The following is a 13,005-nucleotide window of genomic DNA, read 5'->3' on the forward strand; positions in this document are numbered from 1 at the left end:
ACATCCACACTACATTCTCTGACAGCTCTACTCCTCCACCATCCACACTACATTCTCTGACAACTCTCCTCCACCATCCACACTACATTCACTGACAGCTCTCCTCCCACCATCCACACTACATGCTCTGACAGCTCTCCTCCCCCATCCACACTACATTCTCCGACAGCTCTCCTCTCCACCATCCACACTACATTCTCTGACAGTTCTCCTCCACCATCCACACTACATTCTCTGACAGCTCTCCTCCACCATCCACACTACATTCTCTGACAGCTCTCCTCCACCATCCACACTACATTCTCTGACAGCTCTCCTCCACCATCCACACTACATTCACTGACAGCTCTCCTCCCACCATCCACACTACATTCTCTGACAGCTCTCCTCCCCCATCCACACTACATTCTCTGACAGCTCTCCTCTCCACCATCCACACTACATTCTCCGACAGCTCTACTCCCCCATCATCCACGCTACATTCTCTGACAGCTCTACTCCCCCACCATCCACACTACATTCTCTGACAGCTCTCCTCCACCATCCACACTACATTCTCGGACAGCTCTCCTCCACCATCCACACTACATTCTTTGACAGATCTCCTCCACCATCCACACTACATTCTCTGACAGCTCACCTCCCCTCACCATCCACACTACATTCTCTGACAGCTCTCCTCCCACCATCCACACTACAATCTCTGACAGCTCTCCTCCCCCACCATCCACACTACATTCTCTGACAGCTCTCCTCCTCCACCATCCACACTACATTCTCTGACAGCTCTCCTCCCCCACCATCCACACTACATTCTCTGACAGCTCTCCTCCCCCATCCACACTACATTCTTTGACAGCTCTCCTCCTCTACCATCCACACTACATTCTCTGACAGCTCTCCTCCTCCACCATCCACACTACATTCTATGACAGATCTCCTCCCACCATTCACACTACATTCTCTGACAGCTCTCCTCCCACCATCCACACTACATTCTCTGACAGCTCTCCTCCCCCCACCATCCACACTACATTCTTTGACAGCTCTCCTCCTCCACCATCCACACTACATTCTTTGATAGCTCTCCTCCCCCCACCATCCACACTACATTCTCTGACAGCTCTCCTCCCCCCACCATCCACACTACATTCTCTGACAGCTCTCCTCCCCCCACCATCCACACTACATTCTCTGACAGCTCTCCTCCCCCCACCATCCACACTACATTCTCTGACAGCTCTCCTCCCCCACCATCCACACTACATTCTCTGACAGCTCTCCTCCACATCCACACTACATTCTCTGACAGCTCTACTCCTCCACCATCCACACTACATTCTCTGACAGCTCTCCTCCACCATCCACACTACATTCACTGACAGCTCTCCTCCCACCATCCACACTACATGCTCTGACAGCTCTCCTCCCCCATCCACACTACATTCTCCGACAGCTCTCCTCTCCACCATCCACACTACATTCTCTGACAGCTCTCCTCCACCATCCACACTACATTCTCTGACAGCTCTCCTCCACCATCCACACTACATTCTCTGACAGCTCTCCTCCACCATCCACACTACATTCTCTGACAGCTCTCCTCCACCATCCACACTACATTCACTGACAGCTCTCCTTCCACCATCCACACTACATTCTCTGACAGCTCTCCTCCCCCATCCACACTACATTCTCTGACAGCTCTCCTCTCCACCATCTACACTACATTCTCCGACAGCTCTACTCCCCCATCATCCACGCTACATTCTCTGACAGCTCTACTCCCCCACCATCCACACTACATTCTCTGACAGCTCTCCTCCACCATCCACACTACATTCTCTGACAGCTCTCCTCCACCATCCACACTACATTCTTTGACAGATCTCCTCCACCATCCACACTACATTCTCTGACAGCTCACCTCCCCTCACCATCCACACTACATTCTCTGACAGCTCTCCTCCCACCATCCACACTACAATCTCTGACAGCTCTCCTCCCCCACCATCCACACTACATTCTCTGACAGCTCTCCTCCTCCACCATCCACACTACATTCTCTGACAGCTCTCCTCCCCCACCATCCACACTACATTCTCTGACAGCTCTCCTCCCCCATCCACACTACATTCTTTGACAGCTCTCCTCCTCTACCATCCACACTACATTCTCTGACAGCTCTCCTCCTCCACCATCCACACTACATTCTATGACAGATCTCCTCCCACCATTCACACTACATTCTCTGACAGCTCTCCTCCCACCATCCACACTACATTCTCTGACAGCTCTCCTCCCCCCACCATCCACACTACATTCTCTGACAGCTCTCCTCCCACCATCCACACTACAATCTCTGACAGCTCTCCTCCCCCACCATCCACACTACATTCTCTGACAGCTCTCCTCCTCCACCATCCACACTACATTCTCTGACAGCTCTCCTCCCCCACCATCCACACTACATTCTCTGACAGCTCTCCTCCCCCATCCACACTACATTCTTTGACAGCTCTCCTCCTCTACCATCCACACTACATTCTCTGACAGCTCTCCTCCTCCACCATCCACACTACATTCTATGACAGATCTCCTCCCACCATTCACACTACATTCTCTGACAGCTCTCCTCCCACCATCCACACTACATTCTCTGACAGCTCTCCTCCCCCCACCATCCACACTACATTCTTTGACAGCTCTCCTCCTCCACCATCCACACTACATTCTTTGATAGCTCTCCTCCCCCCACCATCCACACTACATTCTCTGACAGCTCTCCTCCCCCCACCATCCACACTACATTCTCTGACAGCTCTCCTCCCCCCACCATCCACACTACATTCTCTGACAGCTCTCCTCCCCCCACCATCCACACTACATTCTCTGACAGCTCTCCTCCCCCACCATCCACACTACATTCTCTGACAGCTCTCCTCCACATCCACACTACATTCTCTGACAGCTCTACTCCTCCACCATCCACACTACATTCTCTGACAGCTCTCCTCCACCATCCACACTACATTCACTGACAGCTCTCCTCCCACCATCCACACTACATGCTCTGACAGCTCTCCTCCCCCATCCACACTACATTCTCCGACAGCTCTCCTCTCCACCATCCACACTACATTCTCTGACAGCTCTCCTCCACCATCCACACTACATTCTCTGACAGCTCTCCTCCACCATCCACACTACATTCTCTGACAGCTCTCCTCCACCATCCACACTACATTCTCTGACAGCTCTCCTCCACCATCCACACTACATTCACTGACAGCTCTCCTTCCACCATCCACACTACATTCTCTGACAGCTCTCCTCCCCCATCCACACTACATTCTCTGACAGCTCTCCTCTCCACCATCTACACTACATTCTCCGACAGCTCTACTCCCCCATCATCCACGCTACATTCTCTGACAGCTCTACTCCCCCACCATCCACACTACATTCTCTGACAGCTCTCCTCCACCATCCACACTACATTCTCTGACAGCTCTCCTCCACCATCCACACTACATTCTTTGACAGATCTCCTCCACCATCCACACTACATTCTCTGACAGCTCACCTCCCCTCACCATCCACACTACATTCTCTGACAGCTCTCCTCCCACCATCCACACTACAATCTCTGACAGCTCTCCTCCCCCACCATCCACACTACATTCTCTGACAGCTCTCCTCCTCCACCATCCACACTACATTCTCTGACAGCTCTCCTCCCCCACCATCCACACTACATTCTCTGACAGCTCTCCTCCCCCATCCACACTACATTCTTTGACAGCTCTCCTCCTCTACCATCCACACTACATTCTCTGACAGCTCTCCTCCTCCACCATCCACACTACATTCTATGACAGATCTCCTCCCACCATTCACACTACATTCTCTGACAGCTCTCCTCCCACCATCCACACTACATTCTCTGACAGCTCTCCTCCCCCCACCATCCACACTACATTCTTTGACAGCTCTCCTCCTCCACCATCCACACTACATTCTTTGATAGCTCTCCTCCCCCCACCATCCACACTACATTCTCTGACAGCTCTCCTCCCCCCACAATCCACACTACATTCTCTGACAGCTCTCCTCCCCCCACCATCCACACTACATTCTCTGACAGCTCTCCTCCCCCACCATCCACACTACATTCTCTGACAGCTCTCCATTGTCTATAGTAGCTTTTCATTTAGGTTCCTTCCAATGTCCTCTTTCCCAAAAAAAAGTTTTTTAGTTGTAAGAGTACCCCCTTCCTCCAGCCCCTCTGTAATGTAGGAGCCATTCTCAACAATGGCCACCAATGTAAGGACACCATTTGCAGCGATAGCCAATGTAAGTGGTCCCATAACTAAGACTTCAATTCCTGATTGGATGCAGCGGAATATTTCATTTTGTTTTTTTTACATGAATCCATTCTGAAATTAATAGGCAGACAGACATGACTCTAGTTATTATTTCTGTTTTTTATCGTCTTTTATTGCCACCATTGCATGTTTGTTGTCCACATACTTATATAGTTGTGTATGTATTGCCATGATTGCCCATTTGTTGCCCATGTGGATGTTCATGATTGCCAGTGTTTCCCATCTGCTATCACAGTCACTAGTGTATTGCCCATGTATGGCCATATTTGCCCATGTATTCCCACAGTTAATACCACGATGCCATCTTTGTGTGGGACCAGCCCATGACTAGGAGATACGACAGGTAATAGTCAGGTCTTACCAATGGGTTCTCCAAGGAATGTACGTGACGCAACACCTGAGACTTCACCTATAACCAAAATATCACTTTTGCTAAGGTGTTCCCCCTCTATAAATTCGATTCGCACAGTTGTTCTACTGGCTGAATAATTTCCTTATGAGATTTTCTTTGTGTAAAACATTTCCCGCACTCTCAACATGTTAAAGGGCGATCCCAAGTGTGAATTTTCTGGTGTTCACCCAGACTATCTTTCCTAGAAAAACATTTCCCGCACTCAGAACATGGAAAAGAATTTTCACCCTTGTGAATACTCTGGTGTCTAAGGAATACACTATGTTGCGTAAAACTTTTTCCGCACTCTGAACAGGGAAAAGGACGCTCGCCTGTGTGAAGTGTTTCGTGCGCTTGAAGGCTTCTTTTCTCAAGAAAACATTTCCCGCACTCTGAACAGGAAAAAGGGCGCTCGCCGGTGTGACTTCTCTGGTGTCGAACAAGATCTTCTTTCTGAGTGAAACGTTTCCCGCACTCTGAACAGGTAAAAGGACGCTCACCAGTGTGAATTCTCTGGTGTCTTATAAGGTGCCCTTTCTCAGTAAAACATTTGCCGCACTCTGAACAGGAAAATGGACGCTCACCTGTGTGACTTCTCTGGTGTCTTTTGAGGTCTGCTTTTTTAGTGAAACATTTCCCGCACTCTAAGCATGAAATAAGGCCATCCTGGGTGTGAATTCTCTGGTGTAACTGAAGGCTTCCTTTCCTAGAAAAACATTTCCCGCACTCTGAACAGGTAAAGGGACGCTCGCCACTGTGGCATTTCTGGTGTCTAATAAGATCTGCTTTCTCTTTGAAACATTTCCCACACTCTGAACAGGAAAAAGGACGTTCACCAGTGTGAATTCTCTGGTGTCGAATAAGTCTTCCTTTCTCAGGAAAACATTTTCCACACGCCGAACAGGAATACAAATGCTCACCCGTGTGATTTCTTTGGTGCACACTAAGATTTCCTTTCTTACTGAAACACTTCCCGCACACTGAACAGGAAAACGGTCGCTCACCTGTGTGACTTCTCTGGTGTACAATAAGTTTTCCTTTCTTATTAAAGCATTTTCCGCACTCTGGACATGAATAGGGACGCTCAGCTGTGTTACTTTTCTTGTGTCTGACAAGTGCTCTACTCCCACACACCAAACTTGACAATGAACTCTCTCTGTCATTGAATGATTCCTGGGAATTCGATGGATCTGTTGTGCTTTCCGCAGTGTGAGATCTTAGATGGATATCTGGAGGGGCAGTTTGTGATCTATCCGAACATTCCTCAGGATTCGAGGGATCCATTGATCTCCTCAACTGGTAAGGTCTGTGAATGTTCCGAGTCATGGGATTCAATCCCGGAGAACATTGTGTGATGTCACTGTCCTCTTCATATCCGTCTCCAGGTAAGAGATGATGCCTCTCTGCGGTATTCCAGACATGGATCCCACCTGTAGGAAAGCATATTTTTAAAAAAAAAGCAATACGTGTCTCTGAGCTTGAATATGGAATTGGTTTCAATTATAACCACAAAATATGAATAAAATACAATTTAAGAATACAATTTACTCAGATCGTACCAAAATGGACCTTCCATATGGTGTCCAGTATCTCCTCCTTATTTGTTGGGAACATGACGTTATATTGAGGAATGGAGATGGACCTTTCATATGGTGTCCAGTATCTCCTCCTCATTTGTTGGGGACATGACGTTATATTGAGGAATGGAGATGGACCTTTCATATGGTGTCCAGTATCTCCTCCTCATTTGTTGGAGACATGACGTTATATTGAGGAATGGAGATGGACCTTCCATATGGTGTCCAGTATCTCCTCCTCATTTGTTGGGAACATGACGTTATATTGAGGAATGGAGATGGGCCTTTCATATGGTGTCCAGTATCTCCTCCTCATTTGTTGGGAACATGACGTCATATTGAGGAACGGAGATGGACCTTTCATATGGTGTCCAGTATCTCCTCCTCATTTGTTGGGAACATGACGTTATATTGAGGAACGGAGATGGAACTTTCATATGGTGTCCAGTATCTCCTCATTTGTTGGGAACATGACGTTATATTGAGGAATGTAGATGGACCTTTCATATGGTGTCCGGTATCTCCTCCTCATTTGTTGGGAACATGACGTTATATTGAGGAATGGAGATGGACCTATCATATGGTGTCCAGTATCTCCTCCTCATTTTTTGGGAACATGACGTCATATTGATGAATGGAGATGGACCTTTCATATGGTGTCCAGTATCTCCTCCTCATTTGTTGGGAACATGACGTTATATTGCGGAATGGAGATGGACCTTTCATATGGTGTCCAGCATCTCCTCCTCATTTGTTGGGAACATGACGTTATATTGAGGAATGGAGATGGACCTTTCATATGGTGTCCGGTATCTCCTCATTTGTTGGGAACATGACGTTATATTGAGAAATGGAGATGTACCTTTCATATGGTGTCCGGTATCTCCTCCTCATTTGTTGGGAACATGACGTTATATTGAGGAATGGAGATGGACCTTTCATATGGTGTACAGTATCTCCTCCTCCTTTGTTGGGAACATGACGTTATATTGAGGAATGGAGATGGACCTTTCATATGGTGTCCAGTATCTCCTCCTCATTTGTTGGGAACATGACGTTATATTGAGGAATGGAGATGGACCTTTCATATGGTGTCCAGTATCTCCTCCTCATTTGTTGGGAATATGACGTTATATTGAGGAATGGAGATGGACTTTTCATATGGTCCTCTCTCCAGTCAGAAACGTAATTATCTTTTCGTTGACTTTTAAATTCCTCTAGCTACTCTTGAGTAGTCACGTGGAGGCTCTGTGATGTGAAGTGTCTTGTTGGGAACATGTTACATTGATAAAAGGAGATGGTACATTCATACAGTATATGTCCTCCTTTCATCAATGTAACATTGTAACTAAGGATCGTGGTGTTCACAAAGCAATGATTTTCTTCCTGTTAGCAATTAAAATTTCTTAACTACTTTCTTATTGAAGGATGTCAAGTTCTCCATCTTGAACAGGGACAGAAGAAACTTTTGGGTATACAAAAGTGTTCTTTGCCGTATGAGCTGTGAAAATGAAAAATGTCTTTGATGAATCTCTATTTTACAGCAAAAATGATTGGATTTGATCCTATCTAAATATATTTATGGCTTCCAATATTTGTGGAGGAAAAAACAGTGTTGAATGTTTATCTGGGTTGTTATTGGATTGCCATCTGGAATTAGGAAGGAATGTGTTTTCTGCCTTCATCTGGATCTCTAAGTCATTTTAGTGGGGTGAACTTGATACACATTTGTCTTTTGTTAATCCATAAAATGATTTAAATAAATATACTTTGTACTCATAGAAGCAAAATGAACTGTTTCTGCATTTTGTGATTATCACTTACTTGTGTCCATTTGTAGAGAAGATTCCTCCTGTTTACTTGGCATATTCATCTCCCCCTCCTCCATAGACTGCTGATCTCCACTCACCAAGGTCTCTTCTTCTTCCTCTTTAATTTCAACTTTGATGTCTTTCAGTTCTTCACACTAAACCCCGAAAATGGCAACAGAAACCATTTATAGAAAGGAACAATATATTACAAAGAAGAATGTGGTCTTGGAATGCATTTTTAGGTCTCCATGCTCAGTCCCACCTACCTGATGATGGTGAGGGATGGTGTGACCTTCCTGTGTGGAATTCCAGGAATACAGAGGACGGGGACATTTCTCTGGTGGGTTCCCATGACTGGATCCATCTACCTGATGATGGTGAGGGATGGTGGGATCTTCCTGTGTGGAATCCCGTGAATACAGAGGACGGGGACATCTCTCTGGTGGGTTCCCATTACTGGATCCATCTACCTGATGATGGTGAAGGATGGTGTGATGTTCCTGTGTGGAATCCCGGGAATACAGAGGGCGGGGACATCTCTCTGGTCGGTTCCCATGACTGGATCCATCTGTAGGAAACACACACGCTGACTGAATCCATTGTTTCTATGTGTTTATCAGATGATGGGGGATCTAGGTGGACCCTCCGTACTGCTCTCTCCTTTACAATAAAGTCTCCTCTTACCCGGTGATGTGAGGGGCGGCTGATTGTCCATCATGACGTCCTTGTAGAGGTCCTTGTGTCCTTCTAAATACTCCCACTCCTCCATGGAGAAATAGACAGTGACATCCTGACACCTTATAGGAACCTGACACACACAATGATACAGTCACCATCCAGACACATCCCTTGCCTGTTACTGGAGAATGTCCCAAAATTCCTGGCACCGCTCACCTCTCCTGTCAGCAGATCAATGATCTTCTGGGTGACTTCTAGAATCTTCTTGGCACTGGTTCCCTCTGCTGTCAGGCAGTGAGGTGGAGGCACTGTGATGGGTGATGTCCTGTGAAGACGGCTGCTGGGTGATAAAGGCTCACCAGAAATTTTTTTTGCAACTTTATAATCCTGTGTATAGAGAGAAAGTAACAATTATCACCACAGACTTCCCAGAATCCTCCTCACCTCTCTGGTCAGGTCCGTGTTTTATTAATAGAGATGAGAGTGATGTTATGTGACGTCCCAGAATCCTCCTCACCTCTCCGGTCAGGTCTGTGTTTTATTAATAGAGACAAGTGATGTCATGTGACTTCCCGGAATCCTCCTCACCTCTTCGGTCAGGTCCGTGTTTTATTAATAGAGATAAGAGTGATGTCATGTGACCTCCCAGAATCCTCCTCACCTCTCCGGTCTGGTCCGTGTTTTATTAATAGAGATAAGAGTGATGTCATGTGACCTCCCAGAATCCTCTTCACCTCTCCGGTCAGGTCCGTGTTTTATTAATAAAGATAAGAGTGATGTCATGTGACCTCCCAGAATCCTCCTCACCTCTCCGGTCAGGTCCGTGTTTTATTAATAGAGATAAGAGTGATGTCATGTGACCTCCCAGAATCCTCCTCACCTCTCCGGTCAGCAGGTAGATGATCTCCAGGGTGAGGTTTAGTATCCTTTCAGGCACATATGTTGGGTCTTTGTTCATCCTTCTTGATGTTGTCTTCTCATCTATACCGGACTCTCCTCTCTGTAGACGGATAATAAGCTGAGAATTATCTGGACTGTACCGGGAGGAATGATGTCCGCACAGAGTTCCTCCAGAGTTCCGACACCTCAGATGGCTTCTTATACGATATTAAAGAACACTTAATGTAACCCAGACATCCCTTTAATGCTCAACTCTAACCAAAACCTTTTATTTTTGGTTTGAATTGACTTGGAGAAGAAGTAGAACCTCCAATGGGGATCTTTATGTTTAGGGCGATTTCTCTTCACTTCCTGTCTAGGTGGCCAACGTCATACAGAATGGGATGGGAGGGGGTGTTTGTATATTTTGTAATTTTTTTTTTTTTTCAAATATAATACAGGTCCAAGGACCTTAGTCCTATATCCTGTAAATACCTCCCACAACGTCTTCAGGTTTTAGACATATGATTCAATGTTTAACAGTTATTGCTTTGTTTTACAGTCAACTTACTTTCTTTTGATTCCATACTTTAACGCGTATGTTACCCCCAACATTTCATGCTTCATGTTTCTAATACATGTCTTCTGTACCATGTACTTGTATGAAGAAGTATCCTGTTCTCTTTCTATTGCTTCCTTCGTGTGAAATCCCTGGTGTTCCTGCCAGTCTCCTTGCTTTCCTATTGCTAACTGACCACGCTAGGCATGAGAGCACATCCATCTCAGAGTGGTCTCTTTTCTGGCTGTGCTGGGAGCAACGGCCAGTCTTGTGCTGCCCCTTCCCTCCTGCACAGCCATTCACTGGGAAGATCAGTGTATTACTCTCTGCCTCATGCTGACACACCTCTCTAAAGTCTCCACCCCCACCTCTTCGAAGTCTCCACCCCCACCTCTCCAAGACCCTTATGTGCTGAGAACAGAGATTATGTTATCACTTATTTAAAAATGGAAAAAAAATGGTTAAGTACATAGAATCAGAAGCCCAAAGAATCGATTGTCTCAGCTCCTGGAAAGGAGGTCCACCGGTAAACCATGCTGAGACCCACCAAAGTGGCTTTAAAATGGCACCGGCCCAAATAGCCGCTAACCCCGTGTCAATTTATAATGGCAGTGGGAATTCACGTGGTTAAGTGCCGTCACTAAGGGACAAATCCCTGGTGACAGGTCCTCTTTAATGAGACATCATGGCTGAAGACACCATACATTTGCAGACCACAACCTGTCAAGGACATAGGAGCTACCGACCCAGCAAGCTGGAAAGCAGTTCTGTTCCTATTGAACGCCTTACGTCCACGGCAGTGAAAGAGTAGTAAGTGTGGATTGCCCAGTCCTCCAATAATATTTTGTGATGCTACAGATGGAGCCACTTTCATGAAAGAACGAAAATCGTGGCTACATACCTCTTCATAGTGGCAAAACCTGCCATTGCCAGGGCTTGGAAGAAGCCCTCTGTTGGGTTCGCAAAGATGAAGAATATCTTGACCACCCTTATGGTTCATGAGAAAATGACTAGTATACTCCATGTCTCACACTCCAATTTGTGGATTCCACGGTGGTCCCCACTCTGCCCTCAACTTGCCTGGGTATCCCATGCTACCAGGGGATGTTTTAACTTGCAGCCACCTTTTCTTGCTTCTACCTGACTTTGCTCCTTCTTTCTTCCATCCTTTTTTCCTCCTGCTCACTCTCTTCCTCTCTATTTCTTCCCTTCACCACCTTTCCCTAAAAGTCTACAGAGTCCATCATTTTACGAGGATGGACATGACGGGGAGCGGGGGGGTTACTGGGTGTAAATAGAAAATAAGATCTTATTACCTCCTCTACAGCCAGTTCCAGCAATGTGAGGAATAGCCACTACCTCCTATTTGTCAATCCCTGGGCCCTTGCACCCAGTCATATGCTACCACTTCCGATACTGGCTACTGGATGCTATTGCTTCCCTTTCCTTGGGATCCTACTGAAAATATTTCATATTATTTCTCAATAAATGTTGTTGTCCCTGAAATAACGAACATCGCAAACTTTATCCATTTTTTTCTATGTACTGTAGGGATGCTCATTCCTTTGGCTGCCTTGATTAGAACTTGTACTGTAGCTCAGTCTTCTATCTCTCCAGAAAATTCTACAGTGTCCAGCATTTTACGAGGATGGACATGACGATGGAGGAAGAGGATGGACATGACGATGGAGGAAGAGGACAGACATGATGGGGGTTACTGGGTGTAAATAGAAAATAAGATCTTATTATCTCCCCTGCTGCCAGTTCCAGCAATGTGAGGAATACCCACCACCACCTCTTTGTCAAGCTCTGGGTCCGTGCACCCAGTCATATGTTGACACTTCTGATACTGGCTACTGGATGCTATTGCTTCCCTTTCCTTGGGATCCCCCTGAAAATAGGATTGTTGGTTATCATATGTTTTTTCTTTTGTTTTTGAATCGGTCAACTGCATGGGATATCACTGTTCAGTTTTTACTTTGATATTATTACTCAATAAAAATCATTGTACCTAAAATAAGGAACATCGCAAACTTTATCCCTTTTTTTCTATGTACTGTAGGAATGCTCGTTCCTTCGGCTGCCTTGATTAGAACTTGTACTGTAGCTCAGTCTTCTTCCTCTCCAGAAAATTCTACGGTGTCCATCATTTTATGAGGATGGACATGTCTATGGAGAAAGAGGACGGACACGACGGGGGTTACTGGGTGTAAATAGAAAATAAGGTCTTATTACCTCCTCTGCTGCCAGTTCCACCAATGTCTCCTCTCTACTTCCTCCAGACTCCCCTCTCACCCTTAACTTCCTACCCCTACATCACTTCCTCTCTGTACCTACATCACTTCCTGTGTGTGTGAGAGCGCCACCTTGTAGGGAATGTACAATCTGATGCTCTCATCATGTTTTCACATTTTCTCCGCTGCCTCGCTCTTCAGTATTGTAGCGCTCATTACTACACCAGATTAGAAAACCTCTAAAACACAAATATAAAAATTACGATAAAAAAACAAAAACATGATATTATATTAATATTTCTGAAAAAAATAAAATACTGCGATACAAAATTATTATTATTATATTATTCAGGATTTCCAAGAAGTGCATTACATTATGAAGGGGGGTAGTCCAGTTATAATATAATCCAATACAAGAGGAATGAGAGGGTCCTGCTCGTAAAGCTGTATTACCGTTCTAATTCACGAGACTTCAATCTATCTATAGC

At 45.9% G+C, this 13,005-nt stretch overlaps 1 pseudogene across 1 annotated transcript; it reads right to left on the bottom strand.

Moving 5' to 3' along the window:
* Positions 1-4,467: 4,467 nt before the first annotated feature.
* LOC149453395 (uncharacterized) lies at positions 4,468-12,744 on the bottom strand (annotated as a pseudogene). Its single transcript, XR_016314727.1, has 7 exons — positions 12,519-12,744; positions 9,726-9,845; positions 9,062-9,232; positions 8,817-8,975; positions 8,434-8,736; positions 8,181-8,322; positions 4,468-6,209 (listed from the first exon to the last, which is right to left on the bottom strand). The product of XR_016314727.1 is annotated as an uncharacterized LOC149453395 (transcript).
* Positions 12,745-13,005: the final 261 nt, after the last annotated feature.

This window comes from Staurois parvus, unplaced genomic scaffold (genome assembly GCF_062004578.1).
Source record: "Staurois parvus isolate SC_StPar_1 unplaced genomic scaffold, SC_StPar_1.0 ptg000449l, whole genome shotgun sequence".
NCBI lineage: Eukaryota > Metazoa > Chordata > Amphibia > Anura > Ranidae > Staurois > Staurois parvus.